Source organism: Narcine bancroftii, chromosome 11 (assembly GCF_036971445.1).
Source record: "Narcine bancroftii isolate sNarBan1 chromosome 11, sNarBan1.hap1, whole genome shotgun sequence".
Lineage (NCBI taxonomy): Eukaryota > Metazoa > Chordata > Chondrichthyes > Torpediniformes > Narcinidae > Narcine > Narcine bancroftii.
The window spans coordinates 84,261,480-84,280,243 of NC_091479.1; the positions used below are offsets into that span (position 1 = coordinate 84,261,480).

The 18,764-nt window shown below is 41.9% G+C and overlaps 1 protein-coding gene across 2 annotated transcripts in view; it reads right to left on the reverse strand.

Moving 5' to 3' along the window:
• immp2l (inner mitochondrial membrane peptidase subunit 2) overlaps positions 1–18,764 on the reverse strand; it is a 454,378-nt gene that overhangs the window by 34,954 nt on the left and 400,660 nt on the right. The window contains exons 10-11 of one of the 2 annotated variants that reach the window (XR_011346676.1): positions 11,055–11,150; positions 111–171 (exon numbers count right to left, since the gene is read on the reverse strand). The gene's annotated coding sequence lies outside the window, so the exon portion shown is untranslated. Of the gene's footprint in view, positions 1–110; positions 172–11,054; positions 11,151–18,764 lie in introns of those variants that run through there. The other variant, XR_011346674.1, reaches the window with a different exon arrangement.

The following is an 18,764-nucleotide window of genomic DNA, read 5'->3' on the forward strand; positions in this document are numbered from 1 at the left end:
TTTATCATTCTTAAAATGATAAAATTATCATCTTTATCATTCTTAAAATGTTGCCTTGAACAATGCTGGGCTTTTCCTTCAATGTTTTCTTTTACCTGTGAGGTTGTCAGCTTGATTGAAGGGAAGATTTGCCTTCATTGGCTAATTTTGAAAACTATCATCTTCAATGTACTGTCAAAGAACAGGGATCATTCAGATTCTCATGTACCAAAAATTTTGGTTTAATTACCTTCACTAAGAAGCGCTCCTTGGCCAAATGGCATGTACAAGTAAATTATTGACACAGAAACTAATTTGCATCCACTCCTAGACCTTATTTTAAAAATTACCATATCAATGTGTGGTAAATTTTTTAAAAAGATCAATATCAGAAATTATTATTTGTCATATTCAGTACAAGAAACGGGGAAGGAGTTCAAAAATAGATGTATACGTTGTTGGACCATTTTGCTGTGGGCCAGTTGATGTTTTGGAATTTGCGTCACCAACGTGGCCAAGCCTGAACCTTCGTAGAGTATGTAGGTAAGTTGGGCTGGGAAAGAGTCAAGAGGAAGCAGTCCGGTTACTGGGGGGTCAGTGGCGACTGAGGAGTGGGATCAGTGTGAGGTTTGTGGAGTGTCGGCGATGGGTGGAGTGGGATTCAGTAATCCAGTGTCCAGTTTATCAAGTTCAAATTTGTTATTATCTGATACTTCAAGTACAACTGGACAAAACAGCATTCTTCCATCCTCAGTGCAAAAACATGCAAACACATATCCAGATGGTACACATAAAGACAAACGATTCAGATGCAGTACATATATACATCGATAAAAATAAATAATATTGTTAAATAAATGGTAGAGTCTTGGAGGATTTGTATGAACAGTTCCTCAGAGTTAACAATCTCACTCCCATTGGCAAGAAACTGTTCCTCAGCCTGGTGGTTCTGGCTCTGATACTCCTGCATCCCTTTCCCGAAGGGAGTAGCTGAAAGATGCTGTGTGCGGTTGGTAGGGGTCCTTAATAATTTTGTGAGCCTTCGTCAGACATCAATCCCAGCAGACCACATCAACGTAATTGTTGTTGGGAGTGCTACCTGAATTAGGTGGTCAAAAGATGGGCAGCAGTAGTTGAGTGGGGAAAGGATTGGTCAGTCGAAAGTAATCGAAGGGAAGCATTGATTGGCATTGTTGGTCATGTGATCGGGAGGGGTTCATCAGCAGAGGTAAGAACAATAATGGGGAAAAGGCATTCAGGAATCTGATTTGTGGATGGTGGGAAGCGAACACATTTTGCAATTTTGGCAGAGGGAAGCCTTGGGGACAGGAGTTGCAGCTGATGTAGAGTAATGACTGGGCTGTGTTTTTTTGGACACTACTGTGCCTGCCCAATGTTCTCTTTGGCTCAGTATGTCAGGTGCATGGAGGACTTGTAAAGAGATTAACCATCTTCATGAGCAACACAGTAAAATTCCAATTTAATGTTGCAGATTTAATTGAAACTGAATCGTGCAGCTCTCTGAAACATGAAACTGTGTAATCCTAAATTTATCCGGGGGGGCTTTAAGTGGAGAACTTTATAAATTACATTCTTCGTCAGTCACACCACAATCTTTAACTACACAGTTATAGGATTAAAACCCAAAAAAACAGAAATCGTAGCACACTTGGCTTGTTCTTCATCAAGCTTTCTTCGTTATATTTCTTTCTAACTCACAGCCGTAGTTGTCCCTCCCTAAATCCACCACAGCTGGCTGAATGACTTAGGTAAGGGAAATAGAGAAAGGTGTGGCTGTAGGAGACAAGCTGTTTGCAAAGAAGGTTGAGTACCAAGGAATAGAAGTGGTGCCACCGAGATGAAGGATACTGTTCAGAAGTTGAACTATTATCTCCATCTTTGAAACAGTCAAGTTGGGGAAACTTATTTAAATAAAAATACCAAGCAGAGCATTTGAGTAACTTGTTAAAATTTATGCAGTCGTGATTCTCATCCATGGTTCTGGATTTCTTTTGTTTATTATCTAGATTCTGTCAAGGGTAAACTTTTTGCAAATATTTCATTGGGTTGAATGTGAGCTTACATGTCAATATATTCAAATAGTCCATCATTTGATCTATTTTTCAGTGACAGTTCTCAAACCAGTCCAGTAATCTTTATTCCATTTTGCCCATGCCAGGTATATCCTTTCTTTTGTAACAAGATAGGGTGGTATGGTTAACATAACAGTTAATATAATACTGTTACAGCATCAGCGACCTCGGCTTGAATCCAGGGCTGACTGTAATGAGTTTGTATATTTTTGCCCTAGGGTTTCCTCTGGATGCTCAGCTTTCTCCCAACCTTAAAACATCCAGGGTTTGTAGGTTAATTGTGTGTAATTGGGCAGCAAAAGTTCGCAGGCCAGAAGGACCTGTTACCATGCTGTATGTATGCCTAAAGATCAAAATGCCACTCTCAAAGCAATTGCAGAAAGATTTCCTTGCTCTATACTGTAAATCATCCAGATCATTAGTCCTATTTTTTTCAATGCTGGTATAATGGATAAATTTAAACATACAGCACGATAACAGGCCCTTTAGGCTCATGAGTCCGTGCCGCCCAATTGCACCTGATTGACCTATGCCCCCGGTACGTTTTGAAGGGTGGAAGAAAACTGGAGCCCCTGGGGAAAACCCATGTGGACATGGGGAGAATGCACAAACTCCTTACAGACAGCACAGGATTCGAACCCCAGTTCTGATCGCTGGCGCTGTAACAGCTAACTGTGCTACCCTTTATTGTTACAGAAATCTAGGCCAAGGCTAATAAACTGGAGGCTGCAGTGTAAATTTCACTTCAGGAAATGGTATACTAAAATCAATTTCAATAAATGTGGAATGTATTGTGCTAGCCATTACAATGACCACGAAACCCAACTCGATTGTTAATGTCACCATAGGAGGGATCTCAGCAGCCTACGTTTGACCCGTGAATTGTCCCTTGGAGTGACTTGGCAGGACTTATGATTCAAGCCTAGAGATGGGCAGAAAGTGCTGGCCTTGCCAATGCCATAGAAACAAGCTGAGAAGGTGAATGGGAACATGGTAGGTGGAACCACAAAAATGCTGGAACAACTCAGCAAGCAACACAGTGTTCATGGGAAGTAAAGATATATAACCGTTGTTGTGGGCCTGTGCTATTACAAAGTTTACATTTCTTTCATCTTGCTGTACTTGCACAAAGGGTGAGCAATAATAATGTTCATATTGCAACATTAGTAAATTAGTTTTCTTTGACGACATTTGGGTTGGATTTGGATGACAGTAACTTGTCAACCTATTGCTGTTCACTGTCAGTCAATATCATAAAATGTGCCCTGACAAACAGAAGTTGCCACTGCTCTTTCAAGAGATAATTCTGCCATTCCGAGCTGTCAACCTAAATGCAAATAGAAGGGAAGCATTCTGACTTTCTGATGATTTATTGCATATATCAGACAGAATAAAGGGAAAGGATGAGGATGAGCAGTTTGTGTATAGAGTTTCATCCAAGTGCTGTCAACTGCTAGGTTCTAACTTTGTTTAAAAATTTCCACATTATCCATTCAATAGAAAATGGTATGTTTTTTTTCAGGAAAACATAAAGCAGTTTACATTTCATTTTGCCATCATTTCTCCAAACTGCACTTCTGTTGTAGCCCTAGAAAATATCAGAAAGTGCCTCACCTCAAGAAAATTATTGTTGAAAGCCCCTTCAAAAAACTCTTGTAAATTAATATAATTAAATAGGTCAAAATATCTTTTTGAAACTAGCTGAGAAGGCCTGGAGAATGAAACAATAGACCAAATGTGTCAGTCAATTTCATAGGCGACAATTTTCGCACCCAGGAATTGACATCAAGTGCTTAAATAATCATCTCTGACCCAAAGAGGGTCATTGTAACCCAAGTGGGAAACTAATGGCATCAGATTTACTGCTTGTACAATATTATCAATTAAATCCAAGGCAAAATAAAATGTTCATGAATATTTAACAGTGTAATTCTTTTTTTTTCAGAATTGTTAGCTTAATCTTCTTGATTTGGCGTGTAATTGGAATAGCCTGTGAATTCTCTTTTGCTTTGATGTAGTCCTACAGGGAATTCAAAATATGAATTTGTTTAAAATACATAATATACACATTAATCAATTCACAACAATGTCCATTTTTATCCATTTCTCTCACAGGAGCCTATTTTTTGGTAGAGAAAATGTAAAGCTGCAGATGCTGAAATCTTGAGCAAACAACGAAGGAACTCACCGTCAGCATCCATGGATAGAAATGGCCAGTCATTGTTTTGGGTCAAAGAGCAGTAGCAATTATCAAGGTTCCACACCACCCAACACACGCTCTGTTCTCACTGCTACCATCAGGAAAGAGGTGTAGGTGCTGCGAGACTCGCACCACCAGGTTCAGGAACAGCTGCTCCCCCTCCACCATCAGACTCCTCAACGACAAGCTCAATCAGGGACTCATTTAAGGACTCTTACTTGTGCACTTTATTGATTTTTTTTCCTCTCTGTCTCGCAGTCATCTTGCTTACATTTCTTTATTTGTTTACATGTGTACATTGAGAACAGGTTTTTTGGAATACCAATATGTGATAATTCTGCCTCACCCGCAGGCAAAAGAATCTCAAGGTTGTATGTGATGTCATGCATGTACTCTGACAATAAATATGAACTTTGAACTTTGACATGTTTTCTTTGGGAATGGAATGGCACAATCATCCCAACATTTATACAACCTGTGTGACATGGTTTATCTGCTCTAGGTTCTCACAGTGGACAGGTTGGAAATCTAACATGACACAAGTTCAGGGATTAGAATTATACATCTATGTTGTTCCATTGCTCTCTCCATCCCAACCCCCAGTGATTGTCACTCATTTATATTTAAAATCTGCATTGAATAGTTGCAAAATATATTAATTTGCTGCTGTCTAAGCCTTATTTTTTAACAAGTGCTAAGTTTTCTTTATCTGCTTTTATACTTAAAGACTGGTGATTTTACTGTATAGTTGCTGTAATGGCTTCAGATAACAGCTGGAGCATATTGAAAAAACATAAATGAGATTCATCTCCATATACTATCCCATTTAAGAAATTCCAGATTACATTTTAAAGTGTCAAGTTTATACTTAAAGTTGTGTTTCCGTATGCATGTTTATTTTCTTTGGAGAACACTGATTTGGACACATCAACAATCCTGAGAGATTCTTTACTTGGGAGAACAATCTGTTCTATCTGTGATGTTATTTCTGATGTTCGAGAATGAAGAAATTCAACGCATGGTTATTTAGCAAAAATTATGTTGGATCATGATCCATATGCTCTGAAACCAAAAAAATATTCATCCATGAGCTGCACAATTAATTTAGCTAAAACTTGCTTTTTTTCATTTCATGTTGTTAACTCCTCAGGAGTTTGTGAAGGTTTGGTATGGCATCAGAAACACTGGCAAATTTCCAAAGATGTGTGGTGGAAAGTGTGCTGACTGCCTGCATCATGGCCTGGTTATGGGGACACCGATACCCCTGAGGCAAAGCCCCGCAAAAGGTAGTGGACACAGCCCATTCACAGGCAAAACCCTCCCCACTATTGAGTGCATCTACAGGGAACGCTCTGAAGTATATGGATGCTTTGGGAACTCTGATATGACATAATTGGCAAACTATTTACATATACACACCTGAGTTCAAGCAAAACACCACAAGCAAACCAGTTCCCCAACAGGGAATACCAGGTTCATTCCAAACCACCCTCTCAAAAAAAAAGGTTGGGAGGAAATACCTTTGCAGCAATCAGCAAAGACCCACACCACCCAGCACATGCTCTGTTCTCGCTGCTGCCATCAGGAAAGAGGTATAATTGCCAAAAGACTTGCACCACCTGGTTCAGGAACAACTGCCTCCCCTCCACCATCAGACTCCTCAACGACAAATTCAAATAGGCACTCATTTAAGGATCCTTACTTGTGCACTTTATTAATTTTTTTTCTCTCTGCATTGCACAGTTTGTTGACATTTCTTTATTTGTTTACATTTTTACACTGAGTCAGTTTTTCATGTAATTCTGTCTCGCCCACAGCAAAAAGGAATCTCAGGGTTTTATGTAATGTCATGCACGTGTTCTGACAATAAATCTGAAATCTGATTTCTGGGATCCACTTTCAAGCAATTTTTCTCCCTGTTATTAACACTTTTAAAATTGCACATTAAAAGAGCTATTAATCAAAACCTGAGTCTGATGATCAGGTTCGTTGGACCTCCCCCATTTTCCAATTCGCATGGACTAAGGCCAACTGTAATCCTTCATCTGTAATGCAATATTGACCATGTACCAGCCCTAGCACCTCCCTCGTGTGACTGCTTGTGGAAGACTCCAGGCTGTGCAATTCCCCAGTAGAGCGTATTTCTTTTGTAACAGGGCTTTCTGCATTGTGGGAGAGCTGTTGCAGAAGATTAGTGGGTTAGGCTATGGATTAAGACAGTGATCTACACAATACTTCCCATCTCCCATGACAATGATTCTCTTCTGTTCAGCAGACAGATAGTGAAGGCAATGTAAATAATTCATCTTATGAGCACACAGAAATCTTTCCAGGTCTTGAGATGTGTATAATAATGAAGAATAGCCAAGAAAGTGGCATTGAAGAGTGACTAGGAAATGCGTCACTGAAGGATATGGATGCTATGGGGACTCTGACATGACATAATAGGCCAATTATTTACATATACACACTTGAGTTCAAGCAAAACAACACAAGCAAACCAGTTCCCCAACAGGGAGAGAGATCAGCAATACCAGGTTCATTCCGAACCACCCTCTCATATCTACTGTCAAAAAAAATGGTTGGGAGTAAATACCTTTGTTCAATCATATAATCATCCACCTGCTATGTTGAGTGAGTTTTTATTTAACGTAAACTTCAAGATTATTTTATTGTCATATAATAAAACAGGAAATATGATATTACAGGAAATTTCCTTAGTTACCATAAGGCAGACAAAGATGCACTATTGGCAAAAATTGCCCGGCACCCCTTACAGCCAAAGAAAAACGAAGCAAAAAAGAGTCCGCCTGGAGTCATTGAACACCCACGGCTTCGCTTCCAGTGCTGCCAAACAGCCTTCAGTCTTTCCATCAGCCGCCCAAGCATCAGATGCGCACCTCTAACACAATCAAGAAGCCTCCAGCACGCTGTTGCATCCCAGTTTCCACACCTAATACCCCTTCAGCCAGTTTCAAGCCAATCTCCAGCCACCTGCAGCCTCTTCCACTATAGAAAAACCTACAGATCCAGCAGTTCTTTCATTCTCTGCGATGGTCAATTTCCATGCCATCACTCCATTTCACTGTTTGCCACTTATTCAACTTCAGTATAGTCCTCATTTAAAAATGATTAAACTTAAATAAGAATACTGCATTATGTCAACAGTAGTTCTGTTGGCAACATCCATGAATGGCTGCATTAACTGCAGAGCTAGTAAATTTGTGACCTCCGCCTTTTGGAATGCACTCTTTAAGGTTCAAGGTTCTTTTATTGTCATGTATTAAAACAGAAAATGTAATATTACTTTAAATTTCTTTAGTCTCTCATAAGGCAGACGAAGATTCACCATTCTCATAAGGCAGACGAAGATTCACCATTGACAGTCAGAGAAAGAGAAGCAAAAGAGAGCCCCCCCCCCCTCCCCACAGAGTCAATGAATTTCCATAGATTTGCCTCCAGCAGTTTCTGCAGCTAACACAGCTTTCAGTCCAAACTACTGGCAACCCGACCTCCAGCTCCAAACCTCTGACACTATCAGATCCTAGATGTACAATTACGCCTCTCCCCTCCATGAGTTAATGCTAAGGAGGTAGCTGGGGCAACTAGAACTGAGCTTGTGAGTTTAAAGCAGAACCGCCGTATTTGCATTTCTCTCCCCTTGGTTTTACCCAAATCTGGTCAATTGCTAGTGGTTGTGTAAGCTCTGAGGTGGTTTCTTGGAGGGTAGATGACCATGCACTTGAGTGAATACAGGCCTATTCTGAGATTGGCCTTCTGAGCAAACCTGCTCAGGAAACTGGGGAGAGGAGACCTATTGGACAGAAGATCCAACGAAGGATGTCTGAATGGAATTTTTGGAGAGACAGTAGTTTGCTTTCAGGTCTCACAAATAAATATTTAGGCCTCCTGTGCCTTTGTCTTTCTTTCCCACCCTGGATAGCTTCACCTCTATAATCTACTTTCCATCCCAACCCAAACCTCCCTCTTGCCTCCACCCACATGCTTACTCTAACAAGATCATGTCTGATCACGGCCTCTCTGATGAGGATACACATTTGGAAATAGTGGAGTAAGGAAAAATTTAAAGATTAAAATGGCTCGGCAAAACTTTAAATTTGTACACTCATCAACAAGTGAATTTAAGTACTGAAGAACACATCTTTATTAAAATAAAGAGAAATAAACTTAAATTCAGCTTTTAAATGAAAATTGATTACAATGCAGCAGTGTCTGGGCCCAGATCCTGCCACTTACTCACAAGTTCAGGACTTCCCCTGGACTCCTTGGTAAGTCTAGGGTGGAACAAGATGTGCAATGTGCAAGAGCAGAAGCCTGGAAGATGTAGTGTCGCCCCGCTACTTCAGTTAGCCAAGAGTACTCCCTGGATCTGCCATCTATATGGTAGCATATTCCAGTTCATTAATTCTCCCCAGTGGTTTTCAATCTGCCCCCCAAAACTCACATTCCATCTTAAGCAATCCCTATGCCATAAGTGCTCCGTGATTAGCAAAGGACTGCTTAAGCTGGCCCTGGGCCAAAGACTTGAGCATTCACTCTACCACCACCCTCCTCCACCCTCATTCTAAATAACTTCTCCTTTAACTTATCCCACTTCCTCCAAATCAAAGGAGTAGCCATGGGTATCTGCTTAGGCCCCAGCTATCCCTGCTTGTTTGTGGGCTTTGTGGAGTAATCCATGCTGCACGCCTATTCAGGCAAGACCCCCAATTCTTCCTCCAGTAAATAGAAGACGACATTGGGGCTGTCTCAAGTACCCACGATGAACCTGTCAGCCTAATCCACTTTGTGTTCTACTTTCACCCTGACCTCAAACTCATCCGGTCCATCTCTGATAACACTCTCCCCTTTTTGGATCTCTGTCTCCATCTTGGGAGACAAGCTTTCCACTGACATATGCTACAAAACCTCCAACTCCCACAACTACCTGGATTACACTTCCTCACACTCTGTCCCCTGCAAGGATTCCATCCCCTTCTCTCAATTTCTCCATCTCCGTTGCATCTGTTCCCAAGATGTGGTCTTCCAGTCCAGAGCTTCTGAAATGTCTGCCTTCTTCCACAAACTCGGCTTCCCCTCCACCACTACCAACTCAACCCTCACCTGCATCTCTTCCATTTCCTACTCATCTTCCCTGGCCCCCTCTTCCCCTGTATGCAAAAAACAGAGAATTCTCCTCATCCTCACCCACTCCCTCACCAGCCTCTGCATCCAACACATTATCTGCTGGAATTTCCAGCGCTTACTACATGATTCCACCAACAGACACATTTTTCCTTCTCCTCCCCTCTCAACCTTCTGCAAGGACCGCTCCCTCCGTGATTTCCTTGTGCACATCTCTCCCCAGCCAAGGCACCCCGGCACCTTTCCCTGTGCCCGCAGGAGGTGCAAAACTTGAGCCCACACTTCCTCCCTCACCATAGACCAGGGCCCCAAACAAGGCCGTTCATGTCAAGCAACCCTTCACGTGTACATCCAGAGTATTTATTTATTGCATCTGGTGCACCCTTTGTGGGATTCTCTACATCGGAGAGACCGGTCGCAGACTGGGAGATCACTTTGCTCAGCATCTCTGCTCTGATTGCAATGTAGCGACCTCCCAGTGGCCAACCATTTCAATTCCGGGTCACACTCCCTCGTTCACATGCCTTTCCTTGGCCTTATGTAGTGTCCCACAGATTGGAAGAACAACACTTTATTTTCTGTCTGAGCACCCTCCAGCCACATGGCATGAACATTGACTTTACTGCTTCCATTAAACCTGCTCGCCTTTTCTTTCTCCTCCCCCTTTCCCGTCCTTCTTGTTTGTTCACCCACACAGCCCTACCTCATTGCTGCTGTCCCCTCCCTCCTTTCTCCACCTATCATCTCCTGCCTTGCTACTCCCCCCCCAACTCTTTTGTTCAGATGCTTGCCGGCATTTTCTCATACTTTGATGAGGAGCTCAAGCCCAAAACATCGGTTATGTATTTTTGTCTTTACTACATAAAAGATGCTGTTTGACTTGCTGGGCTTCTCCAGCATTTTGTGTTTTTACTTCAACCACGATGTCTACAGAATTTTGTGATTTACTGCTTAAGGTGGTATGTGAGTGGAAAGAAAAAGTTTTGAAAACCACTGTTTTTATCGTACTTAATTGACTCGTTACGTGGATGGTTTCATAACTCCAAAGGAAATGGGCCAATGACAATTTTTCTCAAGCAAAGTATTTCACTAACAATTGGGTCTAGAGCAGCGGTTCTCAACTTCCCACTCACACACCACCATCCTAATCACAGAGCACCGATAGCATAGGAATTACTTAAGGTGGAATGTGAGTTTAGGGGTGAAGTTTGAAACCACTGCTCTAAACATTATCAGTGTTTTCTTATTAAATTTGGGGATTCAGAAGAGGCGAGAACTGGAGGAGCAAAGATCGAAGAGGGTTTTAGAATTGTTTGATATTAGAAAGACAAAGAGTAGGGAGTCCATGGAGAGATGTGATAATTTTAAAATCAATGTGTTGCTTAACTGAGACATAATGTAGCTTAGCAAACACAGGAGCTTAAAATAATATATTTAAGCTTGTAAATATTTGCAATAGTTGATATAGTGATTGCTCTTTATTGTTTTTAATAGCAATGGTATCAATCTGTAGCCCTTGAGCAGCTAAAAATTCCACAAAACCTCTCTGCTTAAACTCTTTTCTTTCATTCAGATTTGTAATTGCCCACTACATATAATGGATGAAAGTGCGTGTTGGAAGATTATATTAGTCTCACCTTTAATGTAGTTCTCTTCCTCTGCTTGATGCAGTCAGTCCTCCTCTATAGTTCCCAGAGTGATACAATTAACATGACGTTTAGGCAAAATTGAAACTGAAAAAAATAAGAAAATTCCTCATTAAAATGTACCACTGTTCCTTGCTGTCTACTTGTTCATCAGACTTTGTGTAGTAGGGCTTGCTCTTGGACATTTACCCCCTCCATAAATCTTCGTCCGTGAAGCCAAGCCAAAGAAAGAAAAGGGCTTGCTCTTTTATTTGTAGGAACCTAGCAACAGCCCTGTGTTTTACATACAAAATTCAATCTCGCCCTACCTGGCAAGAGGATGTATGCTTGTTTGGTTTGCTACAGCATTATTTACTGGTATGATAAGTGATTGAATCAATAGAGCTAATAGAGGTTGTGATCCTTCTATCGGGAAATGAGAAATCAAGAGCTCCTTGAGAGAATTCAGTTAGATCATGCCAAAAAATATACGATTTGAACATATTGCCTTTGCACATTTTAGCTAATATCTCAAAGGCAGTTCTATTTTGCATGTAAATGTTTCTGAAGCCATGTTACTAGCAGTAATGGTAATAAGATAGAGGTATAGTTGGTGTTTAAAGATGCATCAAAATTGTTTTACATCTGTTTCCTGACCCAGTCAGCACTGAGTCCTTACAGCAAGATTGAGAGCTGAACTGGAGCAGCACGGATAGTGTAGAGGTTAGCACAATGGTGTTACAGCACCAGTGATCAGGACCAGAGTTCAAATCCCACACTGTCTGCAAGGCATTTGTGTGTTCTGAGTGGGTTTTCCCTGGGGGCTCTAGTTTCCCCCACTGTTCAAAATGTACTGAACGTAGATCAATTGGGTGTAAATGGGCAGAACAGGCTTGTGGGCCGAAATGACCTGTTACTTTTAATGTTTTTTTTTAATTCATTCACTCTTGTTAGCATTGACATTTCTGCATAAGGTTGTTGCTACTAACCAAAGTAAAATTTCTTCCCCATTATTGTTGTAGTCAGAGCTGAAATCACAAAGCCTCCTGCTACTATTTGCAGCTATGGAAAATGTTTTTTAATGCAGTAATCTATTTCTGCACAAGACCAATTATTGTAAAAGCATGACAGTGGGAGAGTATTCATTTTCAGATACTTTCGGGACTGATAAACCGTAGGTTCTGATTTGAAATCCCACCAAAGTTGTGAAATTGAATCTAATAAATCTGGCAGCTTGTTTGCTGGCATTACACAAAAACAAATGATTAACTGATATTCCAGAGAAGAGCAGCAGGACTCAACTTAATTTACTGTGAATAATTATTATACATCTTTTGTATTTACTATCATTTTTAAGTCAACTAAGTTTACTATAAAAGTTTTTTTTATGGATACCTGTTTGGCTACAGCAAGTAAGAATTTCACTATATATGTACATTGTACATTGTTAAGGACAATAAACTCATGATCAATATTTATCTTCACAAAGTGCTTTTGAAATGGGAGAGAAACAATTGCATTTCTTTGAATAATAACCACCATTCAAAGACTGCAATATAAAAAGGGTACTACTAATGGAGACATGAGTCTCCACAATTAGGAATCTGAAACAAAAGTATAAACTGCTGGAGTAACTCGGAAGGTCTGACAACATTTCTGGAGGTGAAGGGATAGTTGATGTTTCAAATCAAGGCTCTGCATCAGGATTGAGAGTTTAAAGGGGAAATAGCTAATATGTACAATGTACATATGCACTGAAATGCATATGCATATGTACCAGGCTGTGATCCATACCACCAGTATACAGTAAAAACCTTGTAATCCAGGATTCAAGCAACCGGCAAAAAATTCACGGAAAGCAAATAGGTAAAATATATGAAAGTTTAAAATTGGTATGCCTCGCTGTTAATTCGCCAATCCACGCCACATGCAATCTCAAGCTATCTGAAAATTCACTCATCCGGCATCTACCATTCCCCACAGATGTGGCGTACCAGGGGTTTTACTGTACTCTTCACAGTGCACTTAAAGAAGTTTGGTAGAGTATCCCAAAACATGCCAAGTCTCCTCAGGCACCTTAGAAAAGAGAGGATTTCATGGACAAGTGGGGATGGGGTGAAAGGGGGGGAAGTGGAGATTGGAACAAAGATTGGGAAATGGATAGTGGAGACAACAAAGGTCTACCGATCATAGAATTTGGTAAGAAAGGGAGATACTGAGTGGAATCAGATAAGGGAGGGACACTCTGGCAGGGTTTTCATTATTTGCAATCCAGCTCATCTTATTAAGAACATTAGCCTATGCTCCTCCCCCCTGCCCCTTCCTCCCTCCTCTACTCCTCTCATCCCCATCCCCAACTTTTAATTCAGGAACCAGTCTGTTTTTGCTGTATCCCTGATGACAAGCCCGGGCCTGAAACATTGGTTCACCTTTATTTCCTACAGATGCTGCAAGACCTGCTGAGTTTCTCCCAGCATGTTTGCATTATTGCATTCAACCTCAGCATGTGTAGACTTTCTTGCTTAACTCAACTTCACAGGGAAGATGTTTTCACTAAATGGAGAGACCCAAACAAAGGAAAATAGCTGCAGCATCAGGGACTAGTCACTAAAATGAAGGTGCATTTCAGAGTTAGCGACACTCTGGAATTCTTTGCCCCTCAAGAGTGATGGTGGCCAGGTCACTCGACACATGTATGATGGAGATAGATACAGTATAACCCAACCAGCGTATGTTAGCCCCCATTTTTCAGCCTAATTTTAAGAGTTTTAAGACCCCAATTTTCTGAGTTGATTAACGTATGAATCCACCCCCAAAAGGTGTTGCAGATTGATTAGCTGGGGGTTGGCTGGAGGTGATTGTTATCATGGAGGGATCATCGGTACAATGCAACTTGCAACGAAAGTATGAAGTGAGTTTTAAGTTCTAAGTGATAGAAATGGCCAAGAAAACCAACAACTGGGCTGTTGCAAGAAAATTTGATATATATGAGAAGTTGGTAAGAGATTGGAAGAAGAAAGAACTGACTTTAAGAAACAAACAAAAAAGGTGATGTTTGTTGAGAAAAAGAATCACTTGTTGGCCAGAGTCGGAAAATCACGTTGCAGAATGGGTACGCGAACAGAGGCAAGATTGCTACATAGTCACCCGAAATAAAACAAGAACATTTGCACTGCAGTGGGCCAAGTCGCACCCAGACCTCAGTGACGATTTTGAGACTACAGTCGGCTGGTGCAATCGGTTCTTGAACAGGAAAAACAAAAATTCCTCAGAAACTACCAAAAGATCTTGATCATAAAGTTGTAAGTTTTCATCAGTTTATTATATGTAACTGGCAGAAATCTCTATGAATTTTGGCATGTTGGGCAATGGAACAGTGGAATGGAAAAGTGCTAAAACTGTGTAAACCAGAAATACAGGCCACGAAAGGACTAAGTTTACCGTGGTGTTATTGTGCATGGCTGGCAGGACAAAGTTAAGACTGATGGTAATCTTTAAATGCAAAATTAAACCTAAAATGAAATTCCCTACAGGTATTTTTGTATATTTTCATGAAAAAGGATTGTTGGATGAAAATGGTGTAAAACTATGGATAGACAACGTGTGGAACAGGCGGCCAGGGGTTTACGCAAAGAACAGAGTTTGCTGGTCTGGTATATCTTTTGAAGCCACTTAACTGAGAAGACTAAAAGTAGGTTAGCACCACATAATACTAACATGGCAGTTATCCTGAGTGGTTTGACGTCTATATTGCAACATCTCGTTAACTGCTTGAACAAACCATTCAAAGACCATGTGCATGAGGAATGGAATACATGGATGTAGAGTGCAGAAAAATAGGGCAATGTGTGCTGCATCACTTGATGTACTGTGTAATTTCGTGCTCAAGGCATGGGACAAAGTTAAAGTAGAAACTGTGATTAAATTGTTTAAAAGTGTGATATCTGTTGTGCAATTAATGACATGGAAGATGATTTATTGTGGGACACTGACGATGAAGTTGAAACCGCCTCATTAGATACAGACTGGGACCCATATGATGACTGTTTAAACAGTGAGAGTATGAATGTGCTTGCCGCCATCTTTGCCTCAGACAATGACAGCGAGAGTGATTTTGAAGGGTTCTAATTGGGTTGTTGTTTTCAATAAAAATCTCAAAGAAAATCCGTCACAGTTGCGTGTTTTTTAAGTTTATCAAAGGTAGACTTGTACGTCAAATCTGCTTTTCATGGGTTGACTTGTCCACTGAATCGGTTTCTTCATTGGTCGATTTAGATGCTGGATTGGCGTGGATTGGATTTTGAGCTGAATTTAAGGTCTCAAAAGTATATCCAGCATCTAAATCAATCCCAATTTTGAGAGATTTTTTGGGGGGGTTTCACAACTTGACTCATATGCTGAAATATACAGTAAATATTTGAAAGATTAAGGTATTTGAGGTTATGGAGACCTTTCACAGAAGTGGAGATGCAGCCAGCAGAGATCAACCATGATCATTTGAATGGCAGGGCAGGCTTGAGGGTTCTTATGGGCTACTCCTGCACTTATTGTGTTTCTTTCGCATCCTGAAGCATTCGGACAGAATATTGCTCCTTTGTTGCCTCATCAATGACCTTCCTTCCGTCATAACTTCACGTTCATTTTCCTGTGCGTCAAGATGCGGCGATAAAAATCTGAAGTTCGATGTTTGATAATGATTGCGCAATGCTCTATTTTATTCACAACTATTAACCCAATGAAACAACATGTGCTCATCTGCAACAAGAACTAGACAACATTCCGGTATGGGCTGATAAGTAGCATGTAACAATTTCCACCCTAGAAATGCCAATGCATTGTCCTTCGAATTTCCAAGTTTAAATTTATTGTCAGAGTGCATTTTATTGGAATCACATACAACCCTGAGAGCTAGGGGACATTTTAAGATCTGGAAGTCTAATTGATATTTGCCACCTGTCTTACTGTGTCCACTGCTTAGTCTCTGACTATTCATGTGTTGTAACACTTTATCTTTGTAGTTTCTGTGATGATGGTGGCATCACGAAGGTCCTGAGGCAGTTTTCCTTGGTCCCAGCAGAGCTTGAAAAACTCATGCAGTTTGGCATGCAGAGTTTTGCCGCCAACCTTCCAGACCTCTGGGGGGGATTCCATCCATACCTGCTGTTTTGCCACTTTTCAGTTGTTCAATTGCCTGATGTGTCTCTTCCCGGGTGAGGACCTCATCCAGCTCTAGCCTTAAGGACTGTTGAGGGAGCTGGAGCGCAGGGCGGATTCTTGGACTGAGTTGTTAGCACTGAAAAGAGATTGGAAGTGTTCTGACCATCGGTTGAGGATGGAGATCTTGTCGCTGAGGAGGACTTTGCCGTCTGAGCTGTGCAGCGGGCTTTGGACTTGGGGTGAGGGGCCGTACACAGCCTTTAGAGCCTCGTTAAAACCCCTGAAGAAAAGTGCAGAGAACAAAACAAAGGATTCTACATCACCTTTGTTGACCTCACCAAAGCCTTTGACACCGTGAGTAGGAAAGGGCTTTGGCAAATACTAGAGCGCCTCGGATGCCCCCCAAAGTTCCTCAACATGGTTATCCAACTGCACGAAAACCAACAAGGTCGGGTCAGATACAGCAATGAGCTCTCTGAACCCTTCGCCATTAACAATGGCGTGAAGCAAGGCTGCGTTCTCGCACCAACCCTCTTTTCAATCTTCTTCAGCATAATGCTGAAACAAGCCATGAAAGACCTCAACAATGAAGACGCTGTTTACATCCGGTACCGCACGGATGGCAATCTGAGGCGCCTGCAAGCTCACATCAAGGCACAAGAGCAACTTGTCCGTGAACTACTCTTTGCAGACGATGCCGCTTTAGTTGCCCATTCAGAGCCAGCTCTTCAGCGCTTGACGTCCTGTTTTGCGGAAACTGCCAAAATGTTTGGCCTGGAAGTCAGCCTGAAGAAAACGGAGGTCCTCCATCAGCCAGCTCCCCACCATGACTACCAGCCACGTTTGCTGCAGGCTCGTTGGTGACTGACAAGTCTGATGTGGGACAGGCAGGCACGGTTGCAGTGGTTGCAAGGGAAAATTGGTTGGTTGGGGTTGGGTGTTGGGTTTTTCCTCCTTTGTCTTTTGTCAGTGAGGTGGGCTCTGCGGTCTTCTTCAAAGGAGGTTGCTGCCCGCCGAACTGTGAAGCGCCAAGATGCACGGTTGAAGGCGATATCAGCTCACTGGTGGTGGTCAATGTGGCAGGCAGGCACCAAGAAATTTCTTTAAGCAGTCCTTGTACCTCTTCTTTGGTGCACCTCTGTCTCGGTGGCCATAGAACACAATCTTGGGAAGGCGATGGTCCTCCATTCTGGAGACGTGTCCCACCCAGCGCAGTTGGGTCTTCAGCAGCATGGATTCGATGCTTGCGGACTCTGCCAGCTCAAGTACTTCAATGTTGGTGATGAAGTCATTCCAATGAATGTTGAGGATGGAGTGGAGACAGCGCTGATGGAAGCGTTCTAGGAGCCGTAGGTGATGCCGGTAGAGGACCTATGATTCGGAGCCGAACAGGAGCGTGGGTATGACAATGGCTCTGTACATGCTGATCTTTGTGTGTTTCTTCAGGTGGTTGTTTTTCCAGACTCTTTTGTGTAGTCTTCCAAAGGCGCTATTTGCCTTGGTGAGTCTGTTGTCTATCTCTTTGTCGATCCTTGCATCCGATGAAATGGTGCAGCCGAGGTAGGTAAACTGGTTGACCGTTTTGAGTTCAGTGTGCCCGATGGAGATGTGGGGGAGCTGGTGGTCATGGTGGAGAGCTGGCTGATGGAGGACCTCAGTTTTCTTCAGGCTGACTTCCAGGCCAAACATTTTGGCAGTTTCCGCAAAACAGGACGTCATGTGCTGGAGAGCTGGCTCTGAATGGGCAACTAAAGTGGCATCGTCTGCAAAGAGTAGTTCACAGACTAGTTGCTCTTGTGTCTTGGTGTGAGCTTGCAGGCGCCGCCGATTGAAGAGACTGCCATCCGTGCGGTCACAGAGCACATATATGGCATAGGGAATACTTAAGGTGAAATGTTAGTTTTTTTAAAACCAATGACCAAGGAGGACAAAGGGAGTGAATGGGAACAACATCACCACCTGGTGGTCATCTTCCAAGTCACATACATTCTGAACGACTATGACTTTGAATCACTTTTATCCTATTTTACACAAGGATGAAGGCACGATTAGCATAGGGGCTAGCGCAACAGCTTCAGCAGTCAGGACCAGGGTTTGAATCCCTCGCTGTCTATAAGGAGTTTGTACATTCTCCCTGTGTCTGTGTGGGTTTCTTCCAGGTGTTCCAGGTGCTCCAGTTTCCTCTCCCCTTTCAAAAAACCTACCAGGGGTTGTAGGTCAATGGGGGTAATTGGAGGCATGGGCTCATGTGCCAAAAGGGCCTGTTACCATGGTATATGTCTCATTTTCTTTTTTAAATTTAAAATGTTACAATCAGCAAATATTATTGTTATCATTTTCCCCAGATGTGGCTGCGGTGAAACCTTAATGCACTTGATGCACACAAGTATTAACTATATCCCTCTCTATTTCTTAACATTACCTCCCAGATGGTTTCTATGTCCAATTGCCTATGACATCCTTGCACTTAAGATGTTGTGTTCCAGGTAACCAGAGGAATCAAATGACAGATCTCCACACTAACTTGGCGACTCTACAGAGATCAAGACTCTTCTTTCAAAAAGC